The sequence below is a fragment of the Schistocerca serialis genome, chromosome 6 (genome assembly GCF_023864345.2).
Source record: "Schistocerca serialis cubense isolate TAMUIC-IGC-003099 chromosome 6, iqSchSeri2.2, whole genome shotgun sequence".
Classification (NCBI taxonomy): Eukaryota; Metazoa; Arthropoda; class Insecta; order Orthoptera; family Acrididae; genus Schistocerca; species Schistocerca serialis.
In genome coordinates this window covers 232,458,116-232,470,218 of record NC_064643.1, presented here as the reverse complement: position 1 = coordinate 232,470,218, position 12,103 = coordinate 232,458,116, and the positions used below count along the sequence as shown (strand labels likewise).

The following is a 12,103-nucleotide window of genomic DNA, read 5'->3' as shown; positions in this document are numbered from 1 at the left end:
TTGAATTTAACAGTGGAATTCCCGTTCCAAACTAATTGTTACCCTCCTTGCTTTTAATTTCACCCCAAATTTATTTTGACTTTCCTACATGCTTAGTCACTTCTTCCGACAATTATTTCTTTTTCGATTTCCTCACATTTTTCCAGCAGCCGTTTCGTCTTAGCTTTCCTGCTCTTGCTATTTATTTCATTCCTCAGTAGATTGTATTTCTGTATTCCTAAGTTTCCCTAAACATTTTTGTACTTGCTTCTTTCATAGATCAATTGAAGTAATTCTTCTGTTACCCATGGTTTCTTCTGCGTTGTCTTCAGTGTACTTATGTTCCTCCTTCAAACTTCTGTCATTGCGCTTCTTAGAGATGTCAATTCCATTGAAACTGTGCTGCCTGCTGAACTAGTCGTTATTCACATATCTGTACCGTCAGAGAACGTCTAGCATATATCGTCATTTATTGGTACATCGATATCACACTTCTTTGAATATTGATTCTTCCTGGCTAATCTCTTAGACTTCATCCTACTCTTCATCGCTATCTGCTCCTAGGTACGCCTTACAATACATTATCTGATTTCGGAGTCTCTGTCTTATCTTGATGTAATTTAACTGAAATCTTCCCGTATCATCCGGACTTTCCCAAGTATACTTCCTCCTCTCATGATTCTTGAACAGCTAATTCGATATTACTAGCCGAAATTTAATACAGAACTCAATTTGTCTTTCACCTCCCTCATTCCTTGTCCCAAGCCCACATTCTCCTGTATTGTTTTCTTCTACTCCTCCCCCTAGAACAGCATTCTTGCCACCCACGACTATGAGAGCTTCGTCTCCGTTTAGATACTGCATTACCTTTTCAATATCCTCATATATTTTCTCTACCTCTTCATCTTCAGTTTGCAACGACGGGCATGTATACCTGAGCTATCGTTGTCGGTGTTCGTTAGCTGTCGATTCTGATTACAACAAACCTGTCATTGAACTGTTCACAGAAACAAACTCTCTGCTGTCCCTTCTTATTCATAACAAATCCTACTCCCGTTATACCTTTTCCTGCTGCTGTTGATATTACCCTATACTCACATGGCCTGAAAGCCTTGTCTTTTTTCCATTTCACTTCACTGAGCCCTACTATATCGAGCTTGAGGCAATGCATTTTTGTTTTCAACTTCCCCACCACGTTCACGTTTCTGACATTTCACACACCTATTCGCACAATGTTATTCTTTTGTTGGTTATTCAATCCTTTTCTCGTGTTCACCTCCATCTTAGCTGTCCACTCCCTGAAATCCGAATAGGGGACTATTCCGGAATCTTTTGTGAATGGAGAGATCAGTATGACACTTTTCAATTATAGGCAACATGTTTTGTGGATACAAGTTACGTGTCTTTAATGTGGTGGTTTCCATTGCCTTCAGCATCCTCATGCCTTCCATCATTGCTGGTTTTTCAGTAGTGGCAGTTTCCCTCCCCAAGAACAAGAGAGTGTCTGGAATCTTTGTCTGGTCCTCCGTCCTCTCTGATAGGGCGGTTTGCAGAAAGAAGGTGACTTCTTGTGGTGGAGGTCTCCTGGGATACTTTACCATAGTCAAGGTCACAGTGACGGAAAATACAATAAGTGTCAGGACTTATCCAACGTGCTGGTGCCCTCTTGGCAACTGAAGCTATTGGATACTGTCAAATATTTCAACAATTTGAAGAAACTTTCCTTGCTATGTACTGGCCGCAAGGATTCAGGAGCGATTGCGGCAACAGGTTTCCAACCCTGAGAGGTTGAATACCAAGAATAGTAGTTTACGGAAATATTTTGAGAAGCATCTGGGTTAGGTGTATTAAGGATACTAGTAACTAATTCATCTTTAGATTTCAAGGACAAGCAAATACATGTACGAGAAACAGATGTGGAACATTTCATTGTGTGTTTGACTTCTTTGAAGGGTATTATGAAGACATCAAACGTGTTCGGAATGGTGATTATATCAATCGCAATTGTTCAGGTTACCAAAACGTTCAATTTCTACTACATAACAATGAAGGCACGTCACCTTTCCTCAGTGAGAACGGTGGTGGACAGGTTCATAATCCTGCAAGCAAAAGTCAGGCCCCTTTCAATTTAATTCAGAGAATCCTAGGTCTAACAGCAGATTTCAACCAGTGTATGGCAAAACTTGGGGCGGTTCCTGGTATAGCAGTAGCAACAGTGGTATTTACTATACAAATTTGGACCCTCCTGTAGGAAATCCGACATTCAACAACTACAACAATAGTAGTAATGATCAGCCAGTGCATAACCCAATGACGAGCAACAGTAACAGTCACCACTGGCAGACACGGGACAGGCCCGTATAAATATATATATAACTGAAGTGGCTGAGGAGGCACGTCATTAGGTGAGTAAATCGACAAACTGAGGTCGGCCCACACATGTTTTCCGACGAATGGAGCGAGGGAGACACTCTTTAGGAGGTTAATCTTTTGCAGTACAGTGATGATACCGCTATGAGGCAGAATTGTTGGAAGGATATTGTAACTGTGTAGACTAACCCTAAAGTATTGTTCAAGCAAAAATTAAAGCAATGTTAGGCTATATTCCGAAAAATGTCACCCTCGATACCTCCGATATCACTGTGATTTCACAGGACATATATAACCGAATAAACAAAAGTAATGAAGTCTCTAAGTATCTGATACAGAAATATCGAGCAGTGGGTGCTTTTGGCAACTGGTCACGGCCTGTATAGTGGCAAACCTGGATCAAAGTAAAACTTATAAATTCAGGAATCGAATGCTTGTCCCCTGTACTAGATAGATTGAGTACAGACTGCGTTCTCTGGCCTGATTCTCTTACGGAGAGGGAAGCAAAGATTAATTTTTTTCGGGTAAATGCTAACTGTTGGCTTGGGCCAAAAAAGTCCAGTAGAACTTTTACGTACAGATGCTTGACTTGAGAAGTATTGTCGTGGAATAAAGATTAAATTTGTAAAAGGTAAAACAGTATACCAATTGGGGTATAACTGGGGAACACCTGTGGGGTAGAGGACCTAGAAATGGAAGTTAAACCGAAAATATCAGAGGCTGTAGGGATTGGTGCAACCCAACGGGACGATCTAGAACAAGTATTGTTGAAATATGTGCACGTGTTTGATAATCAAAAACAGATATCATCAAAACATTTATTAATCATATGGATTTAATTCCATACAAAATCTATTGCAAAACACACTGTTACTCGCACAGACAAAGTTGACACTCGACGCGATGGCTGACGGTAGCTACTGTAAATGGGAAATTCCTTTACGATCGTCTCGTCAGCCATTGTGCCGAGTGTCAACTTTGTTTGCGCTTCTATAATCCATTCCTTTACCTAAATGTGGAAGGAAAATGAAAGTATCTCCCTCTCAGCATCTTAAGAGACATTACACCTAATGTAGAGTTACCCAATCAAGCCTTCTTAATCTTATGTTTCATATGTGTATTTTTTCAGGGTTTTACATTATTCCATATGAACTGTTTATCGACTTCAGCAAGGAAGGGTGCAGCAAAATATGCCTTGTTGTTGTTGTTGTTGTGGTCTTCAGTCCTGAGACTGGTTTGATGCAGCTCTCCATGCTACTCTATCCTGTGCAAGCTTTTTCATCTCCCAGTACCTACTGCAACCTACATCCTTCTGAATCTGCTTAGTGTATTCATCTCTTGGTCTCCCTCTACTATTTTTACCCTCCACGCTGCCCTCCAATACTAAATTGGTGATCCCTTGATGCCTCAGAACATGTCCTACCAACCGATCCCTTCTTCTGGTCAAGTTGTGCCACAAACTTCTCTTCTCCCCAATCCTATTCAATACTTCCTCATTAGTTATGTGATCTACCCATCTAATCTTCAGCATTCTTCTGTAGCACCACATTTCGAAAGCTTCTATTCTCTTCTTGTCCAAACTATTTATCGTCCATGTTTCACTTCCATACATGGCTACACTCCATACGAATACTTTCAGAAATGACTTCCTGACACTTAAATCAATACTGGATGTTAACAAATTTCTCTTCTTCAGAAACGCTTTCCTTGCCATTGCCAGCCTACATTTTATATCCTCTCTACTTCGACCATCATCAGTTATTTTGCTCCCCAAATAGCAAAACTCCTTTACTACTTTAAGTGCCTCATTTCCTAATCTAATTCCCTCAGCATCACCCGGCTTAATTAGACTACATTCCATTATCCTTGTTTTGCTTTTGTTGATGTTCATCTTATATCCTCCTTTCAAGACACTGTCCATTCCATTCAACTGCTCTTCCAAGTCCTTTGCTGTCTCTGACAGAATTACAATGTCATCGGCGAACCTCAAAGTTTTTATTTCTTCTCCATGAATTTTAATACCTACTCCGAATTTTTCTTTTGTTTCCTTTACTGCTTGCTCAATATACAGATTGAACAACATCGGGGAGAGGCTGCAACCCTGTCTTACTTCCTTCCCCACCACTGCTTCCCTTTCATGTCCCTCGACTCTTATAACTGCCATCTGGTTTCTGTACAAATTGTAAATAGCCTTTCGCTCCCTGTATTTTACCCCTGCCACCTTTAGAATTTGAAAGAGAGTATTCCAGTCAACATTGTCAAAAGCTTTCTCTAAGTCTACAAATGCTAGAAACGTAGGTTTGCCTTTCCTTAATCTTTCTTCTAAGATAAGTCGTAAGGTCAGTATTGCCTCACGTGTTCCAGTGTTTCTACGGAATCCAAACTGATCTTCCCCGAGGTTGGCTTCTACTAGTTTTTCCATTCGTCTGTAAAGAATTCGTGTTAGTATTTTGCAGCTGTGACTTATTAAGCTGATAGTTCCGTAATTTTCACATCTGTCAACACCTGCTTTCTTTGGGATTGGAATTATTATATTCTTCCTGAAGTCTGAGGGTATTTCACCTGTCTCATCCATCTTGCTCACCAGATGGTAGAGTTTTGTCAGGACTGGCTCTCCCACGGCCGTCAGTAGTTCCAATGGAATATTGTCTACTCCGGGGGCCTTGTTTCGACTCAGGTCTTTCAGTGCTCTGTCAAACTCTTCACGCAGTATCATATCTCCCATTTCATCTTCATCTACATCCTCTTCCATTTCCATAATATTGTCCTCAAGTACATCGCCCTTGTATAGATCCTCTATATACTCCTTCCACCTTTCTGCTTTCCCTTCTTTGCTTAGAACTGGGTTTCCATCTGAGCTCTTGATATTCATACAAGTCGTTCTCTTATCTCCAAAGGTCTCTTTAATTTTCCTGTAAGCGGTATCTATCTTACCCCTAGTGAGATAGGCCTCTACATCCTTACATTTGTCCTCTAGCCATCCCTGCTTAGCCATTTTGCACTTCCTGTCAATCTCATTTTTGAGACGTTTGTATTCCTTTTTGCCTGTTTCACTTACTGTATTTTTATATTTTCTCCTTTCATCAATTAAATTCAATATTTCTTCTGTTACCCAAGGATTTCTACTAGCCCTCGTCTTTTTACCTACTTGATCCACTGCTGCCTTCACTACTTCATCCCTCAAAGCTACCCATTCTTCTTCTACTGTATTTATTTCCCCCATTCCTGTCAATTGCTCCCTTATGCTCTCCCTGAATCTCTGTACAACCTCTGGTTCTTTTAGTTTATCCAGGTCCCATCTCCTTAAATTCCTACCTTTTTGCAGTTTCTTCAGTTTTAATCTACAGGTCATAACCAATAGATTGTGGTCAGAGTCCACATCTGCCCCTGGAAATGTCTTACAATTTAAAACCTGGTTCCTAAATCTCCGTCTTACCATTATATAATCTATCTGATACCTTTTAGTATCTCCAGGGTTCTTCCATGTATACAACCTTCTTTCATGATTCTTAAACCAAGTGTTAGTTATGATTATGTTGTGCTCTGTGCAAAATTCTACCAGGCGGCTTCCTCTTTATTTCTGTCCCCCAATCCATATTCACCTACTATGTTTCCTTCTCTCCCTTTTCCTACACTCGAATTCCAGTCACCCATGACTATTAAATTTTCGTCTCCCTTCACAATCTGAATAATTTCTTTTATTTCATCATACATTTCTTCAATTTCTTCGTCATCTGCAGAGCTAGTTGGCATATAAACTTGTACTACTGTAGTAGGTGTGGGCTTCGTATCTATCTTGGCCACAATAATGCGTTCACTATGCTGTTTGTAGTAGCTTACCCGCATTCCTATTTTCCTATTCATTATTAAACCTACTCCTGCATTACCCCTATTTGATTTTGTGTTTATAACCCTGTAGTCACCTGACCAGAAGTCTTGTTCCTTCTGCCACCGAACTTCACTAATCCCACTATATCTAACTTCAACCTATCCATTTCCCTTTTTAAATTTTCTAACCTACCTGCCCGATTAAGGGATCTGACATTCCACGCTCCGATCCGTAGAACGCCAGTTTTCTTTCTCCTGATAACGACATCCTCTTGAGTAGTCCCCGCCCGGAGATCCGAATGGGGGACTATTTTACCTCCGGAATATTTTACCCAAGAGGACGTCATCATCATGTAATCATACAGTAAAGCTGCATGCCCTCGGGAAAAATTACGGCTGTAGTTTCCCCTTGCTTTCAGCCGTTCGCAGTACCGGCACGGCAATGCCGTTTTGGTTATTGTTACAAGGCCAGATCAGTCAATCATCCAGACTGTTGCCCTTGCAACTACTGAAAAGGCTGCTGCCCCTCTTCAGGAACCACACGTTTGTCTGGCCTCTCAACAGATACCCCTCCGTTGTGGTTGCACCTACGGTACGGCTATCTGTATCGCTGAGGCACGCAAGCCTCCCCACCAACGGCAAGGTCCATGGTTCATGGGGGGGAAAAAATATGCCTTAGTATCTAAATATTCCTTGTGGAATAGATATTTTTAATAGCATTCACTTTAGTTTTAAGACTTTCTTCTCATAATATTTGAGGAATATTCAAGCAAATCGTCGTCCTAACTGAACGATTTATGGTAATTTTAAGAGGAAGTCACAGATTTGACCAGAACTTAAGCCAAGTCGCAGAAATCAATGTTCCATCGAACTTAGGAAATAACAGGTTGTTGCGTACGCTTGGACTTGACTGGTAGGTATTCATTAAATCATACGCACTGGAGCGTCTTAGAGAAAGAACAGTGTAATATTATAAAGATGCAATTATACATATCTTATAAAGTATATATATGACCTGGTGATTACTTCCTTTAGCTCTTAAACGAAAGTGATGTGGATGAAGAGATGTGTCTTGTTCCAAAGAACTGCCACATAATGTCGTGTTTAGACGTTTGCAGCTATTTCTCGTAACTGAAAATTACAGAGGGGACAGCATTATGGGCATTGATGAATTTAGACATGCGCTGTCCATACTTAGCACATTTGTGATAAGAAAAATTACTTTATGTCACAGTACTTTTTCTTGTAATAGTTTCTGTTTGTATGTAAATATATGAGTTTAAAAATGTTACGGGCAAAAGTGTGCATACTGTTGGTGATACCAAGATTAAATTACTCTTGCCTTCGAACAGCTCAGCCCTTAATTAAATACTGCATAAATTAAATGTAAACTTGGAGTAAAATATAATTTGTAGAGTGATTAATTTGGAGATCCCTAATGTCCTCTGTGAATACACATGTAATAGAGAACATTGACTCATCATCGCTCACTATAAGTAGAGCGAAATTTTATATATTGTATATAGTAAATTTTGTAAATATGTAGGATTCTGCTTACTGCTTTGTCGCAAGTGCAAAGACAGTAATCATGAAAGATGTAGAACAGCAAACAAGGTGGACTACTTTAAAAGGGTGGCTGAAGTAAAAATTGTAAACGTGCTAAACAGTAAGTTACAGATCAGTAGCGGACACTAACTGTTAGTGTGACGTAAGATAACGTTACTACTGCAGGTGTGAGAATTCCTGGAACGTTATTTTTCGTCCTTGTATCAGTGAGTGTCTTATCGATAGCGGTAATTACGGCTCCCAACGCTTTTTGACACACCCTGCTACTGACATAAGTAAATGGTGGCGAAACGCAGCAAAGATACATTAAAGTAATTGTTGGCAGACTGTTTCAGGAGAGCTCCAGCGAAAATAATTCAGACTTCACGAACAGCCCGTTGGGGCCTACACACAATGTATCATTCAGTTTGAACTGCGAACATGTCTCGTTGAGCATGTATGTTAGCATCAGAACATCTCTTAATGCATAATTATGGTTGGATGCTGTCTAAAATATAGATAATTAAAAACCTCATGCTACTATAGACTATGCAAGTAATTACATAAATTAATGATGTTTTGTGTTGTGTCAACGGACTTGCAAGTGGCAGCATACATCCTCTTTCAGACCATATTATACTGTAAGAATGCCGCACATTTATTAATGCACTTCTATAATCTTACATGTCCTGTAAGGCTAATGGCAAGCGCTGACAGCAACCAGTCATCATTTGGATAAATCTGCCGAGGTGAGGTAAATCATCGGTGGGAGCAAACCCTGTCATAGCCCGTGGTACGTGCAAATTGCTGATCTTTTCCCTGCACGACTTCGGATGCCAGTTTCTATGGCACACACATCCCAGTGACCATCCACCTGCTCCTTTTATTTCCCTGAGGAACCATCCATGAAATGGAACACGTTTGATAAACGCAAAAAGTTGAATTTAATATGTTACAATCATCTACTCATAACTTTATATAACTGAATATAAACTATTAGAGGATAGCTAAAATCACACGGATTTTGGCGGAAACTATATAATTTGATCTTTGGCAGATGTGACCTTACATTATCATGTTATTAAAGTAAATTACGTAATACTTCCTTTCAGAAATTTCCGATCAAAACAGTACAATAAGGTAAACTGACATAATTTTGTTTTTACCAAAGTAAATTAATGACGGTCTAACAAATGTAATTACTACTATCATATGTGGAAGAAACATTACTGCTCTTTAAAAAACGATCTGTAAATCTACCAATCTTTATTGGTAGAAGCCCGATCTGTAAAATGTTTCTGGAATGTATAACAACAATTAATGCATAAAATCAACCAAAAAATCTGTGATTTCTGAATGTTGTAAGTATAATAAATGAACTAGCCTGCTCTACGTAATATAATAATATAATAATTGGTGATAAATAATTTCTTATTTGAAGACAGAAACAAGCTAATGGAAAAAACCTTTTTTGATTTTGTACATAATTTTGTATAACGAAGATATTAGCTTGCAAAAGTGATCCGTAAAAACGTTTTCAGTATAGTATTATACATGACTTAAATTCAGTTGTGACTATATTCCTATATAAATCTACTGTACTGATATTTTTGTGCTGCTTTGAGCAAATCTATCGGCAAATTGGAGTAACTGTCCCTTGTAAAAATGTACCATGTGTTGCGGTAAATTTTATGCCTTCAAACACTTGCTAAGAAGAGATGCTATGTGTAATGATGTACCATACTGGTGTTTCACACTGCAATAACATTGTGACTTGTACAGCGACAGTCATACAACGAGACGCAAGTTAATGGCACCATAAAAGACAGTAAGGCCTTAAAATAATGGTTCAAATGGCTCTGAGCACAATGGGACTTAACTGCTGAGGTCATCAGTCCCCTAGAACCTAGAACTACTTAAACCTAACTAACCTAAGGACATCACACACATCCATGCCCGAGGCAGGATTCGAACCTGCAACCATAGCGGTCACGCGGGTAAGGCTTTAAGTTGTTGCTGTCATTTAGTGGTGTGTCTATTGCCTCCAAATGAAATTAGAAATTTTTCTACAAAATCGTGGTTTTTGAGTTCTATATTGGACACTGATAATTAATAATTTTCTCCCTTTTCCCAAATACAAATTGTAATTGTATGAAAATCAAAGGAAAATGTGATTGATTTAGTATCAGAAAACTATATAATATCCTAGTCAGACGATAAAAAGTGGCCACACTATTGTTCTCATCCCTTCGGTGTCTTGAGCCAAGCACGTAAGCACTTGCTTCAATCCGCTAGTGTAAATCAACAACTGAATAATATACAATTAATGTAGTAACTTGCTTTATTTCAAGGAGTATAACACTGTATCGTTGTGTCCAATGTTAACTGGAATCCGTTTCTACCTCATCAGTATTTGGTAGCAACCCATTGACTGAAACATACATTCACACACCAACAGCCACAGATCGAATCTTCTTAATGTGTGAAACTCGTTCAAAATGTAAATTTTATACTGGAGATAACCATCAGATACTTCCTACGTCAATATTCATCTAGTGCGTAAATTTAAATTTCCCACGTGTAGTCAATTACTGACATACTGCTAACGATGTATTTTACTCCCACCAGGCACACCTGGGTAAAAGGTACAGAGCATTCGATCTAACTTTCAATGACAATGATTAGTTGAGGAACTATTTAAAATTTTAGCAGATCTGTGTTTAACTAAAGTCCTATTAGGAGCCTTGAACTTACATAATCGGACTGTTAATCATAGCGTTTCTGTTCTCCGATTTTTGAAATAGAGAGACAAACATTACTTAAAGAGAAGTTTGTTTCCCGATTCCGATACCTACTCAAACGTTGTGGTCTCTCAGAGATGCACTACACGACACACGTCAGCACCACAGTCAGTCTGCAACAGTAGAGAAGCGGATGCGCTGCAGTTCCCATGTGTGGCTGCACAGCCTTCTTTTGCATAATTGCTTTCCTAATGAGTGTAGGTCTTAAACATTACTACAGAGAGAACATTCCCACTTGCCTCGTGTATTCTCTTCAATCATTTCAACCTGCAGGATCAAAGGTCTGTTATCTGCAAGAGGTGGCATTGACGGCCATTAGTCCATACAATCTATTGGCTCATCGTCTGAGGCAATTTTCCCCCATTTAGCAAAATGGCACCTGATATGCTACAGCTAAGAGTGCCAGGAGTTATCAGCAGAGGGCATCGTATCTCCTACAGGGATAGCATCTCTTGTGCTGATGTCGATGTATTAGTTCACACGGTTAGCAGTAGAAGACACTTGACGCATATCACTAATGCGATGAGCAAACATGCTATAATTGAAGCGCTAGCTGATGACGCCTTTACTCACCGGCACAGAACAGAAAACCGTTACAACAAGGCACGACTGTCGTACTGAGATTACGCCCTAGTGTTATTTACAACGAGATCATGGATTTGGTGCATTTTAAAAGTGTTGTTTACGAACTTCGCTGGTGAGTATGGGTTTCTGTGGAAACCTAGTCTAAAGTATTACGTTGGCTTATGCAGACCACAACAGTTCGTGGACTGTATTCTGCTTAACTGTTGAACTCTTTCCCTTCAATAGCGTAAACGTTACGCATTACGATACATTGCCCATAGATTTAGATTCTTATGAAGATATTATCCACAACGAATACCTTTGCAATCACTGTGGAAGGTAAAATATGAGGGGTTGTGAAATGAAAACTATGCATGTAGTAAATCAATGGCTTCGAACGCTTTTCTTCACGACTCCAGAAAAATTGAAATCGCTTGGGGAGAGATCGGGACAATATAAGAACTTGTATAAAAGTGGTGATCTTTTTGTTCGAATGCCAGAGCCCACTGGAACACTGCAACACCATTAACGCAAAGCCGCGGGTGGACAGCTTGCAGAAAGTTATGCTCGTCATACAGTACAAACGCCCAGGACAGTCGACAGGCGACCTCATACCGCTGCAGGAAAATACCCGCCCACATGTTTCCTAGGTTATTTCGACTATGCTGTGAACTTTCTCTCGGAACTCTTACACATCATCCATACAATCTCAGCCACATACCATGAAATTTCCAAATTTTAATTTTAAAATGGCTGAAGACCCATGATTTAAAAACACAACTACAATAAATTTTCAAAGACAGACAGCCCATAGCTTAATCCTTAAATAATTTTAAAAAAGGAGGCTGAAGGCCCCAACAATTTATGGCTTAAGAATAAGGAATTTTACTTTTAAAACGGCTGTAGGCCCATGATTCAAAACACAACTACAATAAATATTTACAAGATAGAAACACCAAGGCTTTATCCCTAAATAACATTTTTTTTAATGAGGCTGAGGACGCAAATAATCTAAG

The 12,103-nt window shown here is 39.4% G+C and overlaps 1 protein-coding gene across 1 annotated transcript in view; it reads left to right on the top strand.

Moving 5' to 3' along the window:
- The window catches only part of LOC126484796 (uncharacterized), a 54,390-nt gene that overhangs the window by 28,664 nt on the left and 13,623 nt on the right, over positions 1-12,103 (top strand). The gene's annotated exons all lie outside the window — the stretch shown is intronic.